At 46.7% G+C, this 11,341-nt stretch overlaps 1 protein-coding gene across 1 annotated transcript in view; it reads left to right on the top strand.

Moving 5' to 3' along the window:
- Positions 1 to 968: 968 nt before the first annotated feature.
- Positions 969 to 11,341, top strand: part of ABCA3 (ATP binding cassette subfamily A member 3) — a 91,148-nt gene continuing 80,775 nt past the window's right edge. The window contains exon 1 of the mRNA XM_084642300.1: positions 969 to 1,087. The gene's annotated coding sequence lies outside the window, so the exon portion shown is untranslated. The remainder of the gene's footprint in view (positions 1,088 to 11,341) is intronic.

Raw genomic sequence — 11,341 nt, 5'->3', positions numbered from 1 at the left:
TCTTTGAGCGGAGAGAGCCCCAGCTGCTCTGTCTGGGCTTTGGATGAAAAGAGGGGGAATGGATGTCTTTAAGTAAGGAGGACAACATCTCTTTCAGGAGAAAACTAAGCCAGGGCTAAAGGTCCCTCTCTCTAAGGGAAGGGAGAAAGTGTTATGCTCTTGGGGAAGAGGGATCTGAGTGAGGATGAGAAGAGGCACTGAAGCAACTGGCTGAAAGAGGGGGAGATGCAAAGGTGCTGGTGTGGGGAGGGACTTAAGTGAGGAGCTAAGAAATAAAACAGCACTGAGCCACCTACACTAGAGAGAGAGAAGCTGAGCTATTCTAATGCTACCCCACAACAATGGGACAATTAGGAAATGGAGGCTGCAGAGGGGAGAAACATATTTATCTTAGTTCTCCCCATGAACAACGCCTAAACCAGGTAGATAAAATGCTGCTCGAGGTCAGGAAGGGTGTTTGCCAGCTGGTCTGAGCCCCCATCAGGAGCAGAGCTTGAGCCAAGCGCAGCCCAGTGAAACAGAGAGCCAAAGGGGCACAGGGAGGGAAGTAAAGGAAGCAGAGCCCCCCACCCCAAACACTGGGGGAGGCAACTAGGGAGGGGCACATGCGAGTTCCTCCAGACACAGGAGGGGGCCCAGGAGAGGCCGCAGCAGTGTGGCTAACTCCGGTGATCTCACGGAGAACCTCGTGACAGGGTGCTCAGCAAAGCCCTGGCACCTGGAGTCGCGGGATCTGGGGAGACTCTCCGCTGTTTTTGTTTTTAAATAGGAAATTTCCAACCCTGGCGGCTGGGCAGGAACCGAACCCGGGGAGGGCGTGGGAGCAGATAGGGCCAGCCCGGCACGGGGGCTGAGCTGTGTTGCCTGGCGGGCGGGTTGGCCGCTGCCCCCCTCCCCCGACGAACAAGCCCGGCCGCAGCAACCCCCCCCCGGGTCACGTGACGAGATCCGGTCACGTGAGGCGGCGCCGGGATCAGCTGGCCGCCGAGCTGCCTGCCCCGCAGGGCCTGGGCAGAGCCGGGAGTGGGGATGGCAGCTGGAGCGGCCCGCGCGGGGCAGCACTGACACCGGCCCGGAGCGCTGCCCGGTAAGCGCCCCTCCTTCTCTCCTGGGGGCCCCTCGGCCCCCCTTCCAGCCTTCCCCGGGGGGTCCCCAGCCCCCTTCTATTCCCTCCAGCTTCCCCCGGGGGATCCCATCCCCGGGACCCCCCATCCATTCCCCCAGCCTCCTGCAGTGGGACCCCTGGCCTCCATCTCCTCCCCTCCCACCCCCAGTTTACCCCTGGAAGACCCTGCTCCTCAGGCCCCAAGATCCCTTGTCTCACTCCCTTCTTCCTTCCCCCAACCTCACACCCCTTCCCCCCGTCCTTGACCTTTTCCCTAGCAGCCTCAACCCCCCGCTTTTCCTCCTAGACCCTGAGTCTCACCCCCTTACCGTCCCCTAAAGCTACTCCCAACTCAGGTCTAATTGCCCTCCCATGTCTGCCCCCCCATGCCACCCCTGCACCTTAGGGGAGCAGCTCTGAGCTGGCAGCAAGGCTGGGGGGATATTCAGGATTCCCCCACTCTGAGCTCTTCACTCCCCCCGCCCCCATGTCTTCCTCCTCTGTTCCTGTCCCCCCTACTCCTCCTTCAGCAGCAGGCCCGTTGCCCTATGGGGAATCCAAAGCATGGCAGGGCTTTTCCAACTCTAGTCCTTTGCTGTGGTTGGCACCGCATGATAGAGAGGATGGGGCCACTGTTGTAGATCAGCTTTGTAGCGTGGAATCCAGTCGGGACCCTGAGGGGGGGCAGATGGGCGGGACTCACACTTGCAGGTGTGTCTGCTTTCTGGGCAGGTGTGCAGCCCATTCTGTGGCTGCAGCCACCTGGAGCAGAGGCCACCTCAGCTACTGGGGTGTGCAGAGCTGTAAGAAGCCCCTGTGGTGGCTGAGACCTTAGCCCTTGGCAGCTGGATGGGTGCTTTGGAGAGAAACCTGTGCCCGTTGTAAGGTTTGAATCTTCGTTCTGAATGTTTTATGTGAAAGTAGTACCTGGAGAGGGATCAGAAGAGGGGAAATAACTGGCCCCAGGGGGCACTCATTGAAGGGAGTCTCCTGGAGTTAATATTTTTAATTTTGAGGTGGGTTTAATGCAGGTGGAAGATACTAGCTGGCTAGTCCTGGAGGCTGAGTCCTCTCTTCATAGCAGACACAGTAGTGGCAGTGCAAGCTCCTGGGTGTCATCCTGCCACGTTGCTTACGGGATAATTAAGGCTCAGGGTTTAACTAAATCAACATTATATATTCTGGATTTTTTTTTCTTCAACAGCAAACATATTTTAACAAAACAAACATGAATTTTTGAATTTAAACATTCAAGTTTTTTTTTTAAAATCAGGTTTGTTTTTGTTAAAATTCTTTAACTAAAATAGTTAAATGAAATATTAAAAAAAAAAAACAACCAAAAATTAAATCGACTGTGTCAGCCAGGTCAACGTGAGAAACTTAAAATATTGGCTTCTGCAGCTAACTCGTCTTCATTTTCCTGTTTGTTCATAATCTGGAAAAGAAAAACAAGCTTTCCTGCTTTGTCAGGTCCTAAATGATTTCTCGATTTGGAGTGAATTAGTCCAAAGGAAGAAAATATTCTTTCTACACTGGCTGAAGAAGCTATTGCTTTTAAAAGTGAGAATATAACTTCAACAGTCTCTGAATCCAAGTGCTTAAGTGACTTCCACCAGTTCACTGGTGTGACTTTCTTTAAAACATCATCAGCAAACATATATTTTTTGAATGGTTCTTATTCCCAAACTGGGTCTCTTTTACGGCCATTATAGGTTTTCTCTTCTAGTGAGAGAATGGTATGGTAGATCTCAAATCAATGAGGGCTACACTCAGAAAGACCTCAAGACTTCTGGAATATGCTGATCAAACAGTTTCACTTTTGTTTCTACTGCCTGTCCCTCCCTTCTCACATTTATCTCCAAACTTCTTCTCCTTGTCCAAATCTATTCTGCCCCCAACAATCTTCTATTCATTGAACTTTTTGAAACTTTGCACTTTTAGAGAGAGGTAAGGGATTGATTCTATATATACAAATTTGCAGAGGGACAATAGGGTTGAGGTCTGTTATTTCTCACCTTTATATATTATTTTTTTAATACCATTTTTGCTGTTAACTAGTATGTTATCTCTGGAGACACAAATCCACAGTTTGAGAACTGCAAAACTAAGCATCTCTGATGGTATCTTCTAGACTGAGCACGGAGTCCCATTGGGTAGACAGAAAGATTAACCTAAATAATCTCTATACAGAAGCCCCTGGAACCGCATATGATTGGGTCCCTAATCCATGAACTGTTGGAACTCCTTTACAAAACTTTTCTTAAACATTACATGAATATATTGTCTCATACTATAGAATTAGAATTTATAATCTCTATTCCATGATGAGAGATCTTAATGTATCTTAATTAAAAGTATCTTTAGATCAGATTTTTTCCTCAAAAAGCATTTTATCAAAAAATCTGATTTAAATAAAAATCTGTTTTTTGTTTTAATTTTTATTTTTAAATCATTGATTTTTATCCACCCTGTTAAGGCTTGTTCGGTGGAGATCGCCTCTAGGAGCTAAAGGGTAATCCTGTCTTTGTGGCCCATCCATTCCTTTGTTCTCTGGAGGTCTCTTATATGTTGGTACCTGGACTGGTACTCTCAGACTGGCCTTCAGAGCAGCCATCGGTTGTGTGTAACTTGACTATGGATCACCCCCTGTTGAATTTGAAAACCTATATCTACCCTCTTACGGCAGGAAGCTAACCTCATGGTTGTTCACCATCTATCTGCCTATGTTAGGTAGTGCACAGGTGGCAGAGAAAATAATCTGAATGTGTGACTGTGCGAGTGAGGGTGTCTCTAAGTCAAAATGGCATGCGTTCTTTGTCCCTTTCTTGCCTCTTTGCAGTCTTCATAATTATTGTCCTTTTACAAACACAAGTGTTAATGTTAGGAGTGGGTACAAGGTTTCGTGACTGGCAGTATAGCTGCCTAGTAGTAAATTCTAACTGGGAGCCTTCCCACTTCTATGAATTTTCGACTTTGGGCCCTGGCTGTAGTTCTTACTTGTGAACGAAGTTATGAGGCCTGGAATTACCCAAGGTTGCTGCTGCTTTTTCATTCTCTTTAAAACATGCTGCAGTGAGCAAAGTATAGTAGATGGGGCAGCAGAAGACTGAGATGGAGTTGGGGTTTCCTGGTGTTTTGTACGAGGGGAGAGTGTCTTTCTGGTACCACATTCCAGTCTCTGTGCTCCCACCTTGGAGAATGACCGGACCCCATTAGCAATCACCTGGCTTCTATTTCCAGTGTATATCTTTGTTTCCCAGCATGGGAAGCTTGCGGCTGCTGAACACTGGGGCTGTAAAAGCTGGGAGAAGCTTTGTTTTGTTGTAGCCCTACAGCGTGGGTGGCTTAAGTGTGACAGTGAAATTCCTGTCCTGTGCATGTGTGTGTAAAGGAGGTTGTGATGATGACACTGTTGATTTTCAAAGGAGAGTCAATGTGCAGCTTTTCCAGTACTACTTAGTGGTTATAGGATTGTATTGCTGTGGTGACTAATATATGTAGAGAAATTTTGGGGGTTACATTTCTTTGCTTGTTCACAGTTAGAAAAGATCCCTCATAATAATTATGAATGGGTAGCAAGGAGGGAAATATAGGGTAAACATGTCTTGACCTGCTTGACAAGCTGTCTTGACCTGAACTAAGTCAGTACACAGAAATGCTAGCCCTGGAAGCTGCACTTCCAGGAGTGATGGGAGTTGGCTGAAATAGCATTCTCGGGTACCTGCTTCTCATGATGCTGTCATAAGAGCGGCCAGTTTGGGCCAGACCAATGGTCCATCTAGCCCAGTATCCTGTCTGCCTGATGCTACAAAGGGAATGAGCAAAACAGGGTACTTGTCAAGTGATCCATCCCCTGTTGTCCACTCCCAGCTTCTGACGGTCAGAGGCGAGGAACACCCAGAGCACAGTTTTGCATTCCTGACCATCTTGGCTTATAGCCATTGATGGACCTATCCTCCATGAACTTATCTAGTTCTTTTTTTTTTAACACAGTCCTACTTTTGGCCTGGCAATGAGTTGCACAGGCTGACTGTGCGTTCTGTGAAAAAATACTTCCTTTTGATTGTTTTATACCTGCTGCCTCTTAATTTTATGCGGTGACCCCTGGTTCTTGTGTTGTGTGAAGGGGTAAATAACACTTTCTCCACACCATTCGTGATTTCATAGATCTCTATCATATCCGCCCTTAGTTGTCTCTTTTCCAAGCTAAAAAGTCCCAGTCTTTTTAATCTCTCCCCATATGGAAATTGTTCCATACTCCTAATCATTTTTGTTGCCCTTCTCTGCAACTTTCTAATTTACAGGTCCCAGTACCGATCCTCGGGGGACTGTCTACTATTTGCCTCTCTCCATTATGAAAACAGACCATTTATTCCTCCCCTTTGTTTCCTGTCTTTTAACCAGTTACTGATCCATGAGAGGACCTTCCTTTTTATCCCATGACTGCTTACTTTGCTTAAGAGCTTTTGGTAAGGGACCTGGTCAAAGGTTTTCTGAAAATCCAGGTACACTGTATCCTCTAGATCACCCTTGTCAACATGTTTGTTGAACCCCTCAGAGACTTCTAATAGACTGGTGAGGCATGATTTCCCTTTACAAAAGCCATGCTGACTCTTCCCCAACAAATCGTTTTCTTCTGTGTGTCTGATAATTCTGTTCTTCACTATCGTTTCAACCAATTTGCCTGGTACTCAAGTCAGGCTTATCGGCCTGTAATTTCCAGGATTGCCTGTGGAGCCTTCTTTTAAAAATTGGTGTCAAATTAGCTATCCTCCAGTCATCTGGTACAGAAATTAATTTAAGCAATAGGTTTTACATACCACAGTTAGTAGTTTGCAATTTCACTATTGAGTTCCTTCAGAACTCTTGGGTGAATATCATCATCTGGTCCTGATGATGTACATTAAACAGTAGGGCTGTCAAGCAACTAAAAAAAATTAATTGCAATTAACTGTGGTTTTAATTGCACAGTTAAACAATAATAGAATACCATTTATTCAAATTTTTTTTGGTGTTTTCTATATTTTCAAATATAGGCTGGGGGTGTGGGGCTCAGGGCTGGGGCTTCATGCAGTTAAAGTGTTAAATTAATGCATTAATTTTGTTTTCAGTTAATCGCAGGCATTACCTGCAATTAATTGACAGCCCTATTAAACAGTAATATCAGTTTGTTCCAAAACCTCCTCTACTGACACCTCAATCCGGGACAATTCCTCAGATTTGTCACGGAGAAAGAATGGCTCAGGTGTGGGAATCTCCCTCGCATCCTCTGCAGTGAAGATGGATGCGAAGAATTTATTTAACTTCTCCTCAATGGCCTTGTCTTTCTTGAATTCTCCATTAGCATGTCGATCATCCAGTGGCCCCACTGATTGTTTGGCAGGCTTCCTGCTTCTGATGTACTTACAATTTTTTGCTCTTTGTTTTGTGTCTTTTGCTAGTTGTGTTTTGGTTTCCTTTTTGGCCTGCCTAATTATACTTAAACTCTGGCAAGCCAGGTGTAAATGCTCTTTTGTATTTTCCTCAGTAGGATTTGACTTCTAATTTTTAAAGGATGCCCTTTTGCCTCTAACAGTCTCTCTTCGTCTGTATAGCCACGGTGCTGGTTTTTTGGTCCTCTTTCTATTATTTTTAATTCAGGGTATACATTTAATTTGAGCCTCTATTATGGTGTTTTTAAAAAGTTTCCATGCAGCTTGCCGGCATTTCACTCTTCTGACTGTTCCTTTCATTTTCAGTTTAACTAGTTTTCTCCTTTTTGTGTAGTTCCCCTTTCTGAAGGTAAATGCTCCTGCAGTGCGCTTTTTTGGGTGGTTTCCTCCCCCGCACCAAGGATATTAAGTTTAATTACATAGTGGTTGCTATTACTGAGTAGTTTAGCTATATTTGCCTCTTGGACCAAATCTTGTGCGCCCCTTATGACTAAATCAAGAATTGCTTCTTCTCTTGTGGGTTCTAGGACTAGCTGCTCCAAGAAGCCGTCATTACAACAGGCCGTGCAGCAGATCAATGAGACGGCATGGGTCTGGGTGAATGGCCGTGTGATTGGGAATAGGGGGGACTCCTGTAAATTTCAGGCAGGGCTGTCACTTGGCTTCTCTACCTGTTTTCCCTGTCTATAAAATGGGGATTATACTTGCCGGTCAGGAAGCTTATGGTAACTAGTTGATCGCTCTGACGACACAGAGTGCTGTGTAAGTGACAAAGCCCAGATTCTACATCCCGTTACTCACCTGCATCCACGCTAACTCCAGGCTTAGAACAGAGGGCACAGCTGGAGCCATACAAAATGTCTGTGAACTCAGACGGCCCATCCCTTTGGGCACAAATTCCCTCACCACTGCAAGATGAAAAGGCTCAATTCCTTGCTTAAAAGAGCAAACATTAGAGCCTCCCCCGAAGAGTGTCCTGATGAAATGACCAATATTTTAAGAGCAAGAGAACAGGCATTTTAGCAGGGAAGTGCCACTAAAGGGGAAATGAAGTGGGCTTTTTGTCTTAATAGCAGAGAGAAGAGCGTGAATGGGAGCCAGAGTGTTTGATTAGGGCAGGGTTAATTTGGCTTGGGCCCATTATTACTGCCATTCAGGAGTGTTGAGACCGCCTTGGATTGGGGCCATCTCTGGTTGTGGGGACTGCAAGTCCTCTCTGAAATGTCAAGTGGCTGATGGGATCTACACTCAGTCTTATCCCTTTGCTTTGATTTCGGTTTGTAACGTCTGATTAAAGTGTCCTCAGATGTGCTGCTCGCCCCCGTGGTCCAGGCTTGGGCTGCACTTGCTAACCCTTTGGCATGACTCAGTTTGCCACCCTCGACTCACTTCACCATGCTGCTGCAGGTTCCGGCATGGTGAGCGCTTACGCTACTGCAGTGCACAGAGCACAGCGAGCTTGTAACTTCACTTTGGGATTTCCTTCTGCCGCAAGGGCTGTCTCTGCCTCTGAGAGCAATAAACGCATTAGTTTCATACAAGGAGGAAATGTTTTCAAGCGAGTAAAAGATGCTGGCGCTAGAATATCTGCCATTGGTTTGGGAGCCAGTCTGTGCTGCCAAAGCTGGCCCAGCAGGATTTCCCAGCAATACCAGAGCTGGGCGGACAGAGTGTAAGGGCAGGGGTGACACGAGCTAGCAACTGGTGAAAGATGTGTCTTATTCTTCTAATAATTTAATTGCCTTAAACCCTCCTGTACAGAAATAGGGATGCAAACAAAGAATTCTACGCTGGTTCTGTTTTAGGACTATGTTAGTACAGAGCAATCAGAATAGTAGCGTGCTTTCAAAACAATTGAAGGTGAAAATGTTGGCAAGTTACTAGTGGTTCTGGGTTGTCTAGTCATGATTCAGCGTGTTGGTGAGTGGGGGCTTCAAGCTTTCGATGTCCAACGTGAGCCACCTTAAAGGGGCCTGACGTTCAGGAGGCCAGACCTCTCTGAAAGCCCAGCCTCCTTCAGGTGGCTCAGTGTGGGCCCATGAGATCACTAGTCACTTTTGAAAGCCTTGGCCAAAGGGCCTGCCGCCTTCGGTATGGTTCTTGGAATGTCTCAGTACGGGAATGAATAGAGGAGACAGCCCCTCCCCATTGTATTGGGTGGGAGGAGGGGAGAAAGAGGGTGTTCTGGGGGGTTAATATTAATGTTTTGATTCAAGTGTGTCCTTCCACCCTGTCCCTCCTCTCCTCTGTACAGGTAAGGCTAGCATGTGGTGTCTTACTGCAGCCCCACCCTGCTAATATGGGAACAAGGCGGGGTCTGGCATGCAGCTGTCTGATGTAGTCCTGCAGGTTGGGCTAGTTCCTACATTACACGGTTCTAATGCTTATCCAAGTGGGGGAAGGAGAAATGCTGATAAGGGAAACTGCCTTTTCCAGTCCTAGTTTCTATGGAAACAGGACATCAGAAGAGCAGAAATGCAGTAAGTGCTTTAAAATAATTGCCAGTTCTCAGAGCACATGGCCTGTTCTCAGCTTGCTCATCCACCTCTGTTGAGATGGCAACTGGAAGTGGCCAGCCCCCAAAACAAGATGCTGCAGAAGAAGAGCACTAGTATATCCAGGCAGCCTGTGTTTTAACCACTGCGTTCTCTAAATCAGGGGTTCTTAACCTTTTTCTTTGAGCACCCCCCCACCCCAGCATGCTATAAACACTCCACTGCCCAGCTGTGCCACAATTTGTTTTTCTGCATGTAAAAGCCAGGGTCAGTGTTAGAAGGTAGCAAGGAGGTCAATTGCCCGAGGTCCCATGCCACAGGGGACAGCACAATGCAAAGTTGCTCAGGCTACAGCTTCAACTCCTGGTGGTGGGGCTCAGGGCCCCAGGCTGCAGTCTCATGCAGGGGGCTTTGGCTTTCTGCCCTGGGCCCTAGCGAGTCTGATGCCAGCCATGCTTGGCGGACCTCCTGAAACCTGCAGGGCCCCGGACCCCTGGTTGAGAACCACTGATCTAGATCTCCTCTGAACTGGATTAGACAACATGGCCGCTAATAACCTGGGGTCAATCCAGGCTACCTTTCCCAATATTGCTTGCGCTAGTGAAACGGTGGGAAATGCGAAGAAAATGGACGGTGCAGATGCAGCTTCTGTGATAGACCTTCTGTCTTGGTGTTTGAGTGTTGACATTACTGGTTCCTCAAGAAATATCTACACACGTTTGGGTACCAGAGGCTCAGCTCTGGTAGTTCGGGTGTTGGAGAATGTGTCTCAATTTCATCTCTATTCCCCTGAACTTGGTGGAGTTACGTTGAGGATGGATTTGGCCCCATGGACTTAGATTTTCTCACCCGAAAGACTGGGGTATCTACACTGTGCATTGAGAGCATCTCTGTGAGAGAATGTTATTGCCCAGCTCTCCTTGCTGAAGCAGTAATGTTTTCTCTTCCTCTGGCTTTTTTATTTAGGAAATCAGTCTCATCTTCCAGAGCTTAGTGCTAAGGTCAGGGCGAACAGTGTTCCTGGCCAGTAACTTGACCCATAGTGCACTGAAGCTGCAAAGCAAGTGTGTTCACATGCAAATTCTATGGTGTCCTCCTGCAGCGTTACTCTTGTGCCTGAATGTTGCTAGGTCACTTATGGTCGCTTTGCAAGGAAGATGCTCCTGGCTCTGCTGTTGGGGAAGAAGATGCTGATTGAGAGTCTCCCAGGAGCTTATGTTCAGCTGATCAAACTTTCTTTAGTTAATTAAAGCAACAGGTGTCACGGTTTCAATAGAACTCCAACACGTACTGATGTATGCAGGGCTGGAAAGCCAGATCCAGTGCATTCCCTCTTCAGATTGTCTTGGGCTGTTTTAGACGGCTTCTGGAAGGAGTTTCCCTTTGCAGCCATATGTCCATGTTGTCAGGTTGCTCTCTCTGGGCTACAGACCCTGAAAAATCTTGTATGGTCTCAGCCATATGCTGACTATTTGGTTTGACTCCTAACTTCCACTTTCTTCTGTCTCCAGTGGGTCAGAGAAGTCCGACATCAGTGTTGCAGTGAGACTTCTCTAGCTCTCATAGGGTGGGGAATTCCGTACTTCTCTTTTTACACTTATTGAGGGCTTGGTGGGTTTTGACTGGCATAAATTATAGTCTTCTGGCTTCATGTGATCTTGGTTTTACTCAACAGTTGCTCGTTGGTTTCCTTAGAAACTAACACCACAGTATCTTCAACAGTCTGAGCATCCTGATTGGAGCAGAAAGTATGGGCCAGGAGAACTGTCAGGACAGGGAGAGGAGCTCCTGCCAGGAGTGTGTCTCTCTTCCTACAGTCTTCTCTGTTGCTCTTTTGTTTTAAACTCTAAATTAAAATTTGTCTGCACAGTTGAGGGTGGGAAACAAAAATCTTCTGATCACTTGGCCCAGGGCAGCTTTAGATTTCAAATTTGATGTATGTCGCAAAAATGCAGCTGTCCAATTTGCACGCTATGTCCCAGTCCCTTGGGCAAATTGAAATGAAATATTATAGCTTCTGCAACTAAGGGCCTTTCTCTGCACTCTTCTTGTTCTACTCTGAACTACTGGGCCAAGATTTCTCAGTTTTTATCCTCTTGGTTTAGCATTTCCAAACCTCATTTAATCTGATGTGTTGAGCTTTGTCTTCACTTTAAAATGCCCCCACAAATCAGATGCTGAGGCTGTGCAACTGACTTCAAGTTCAGTTCTAGATGGGTGATGTCCATTAAGTTTGCAGTCTAGATCTGATCATGCAGAGTAGCCTGCCCAGTGCTGCTGCTGGGTGCTCCCTGAGACCATGTTCCCAA

Source organism: Lepidochelys olivacea, assembly GCF_965140295.1.
Source record: "Lepidochelys olivacea isolate rLepOli2 genome assembly, chromosome: 10".
NCBI classification, from domain to species: domain Eukaryota; kingdom Metazoa; phylum Chordata; order Testudines; family Cheloniidae; genus Lepidochelys; species Lepidochelys olivacea.
Note: the sequence above shows the minus strand (reverse complement) of the source record. Positions and strands in the feature narration are given on the sequence as shown.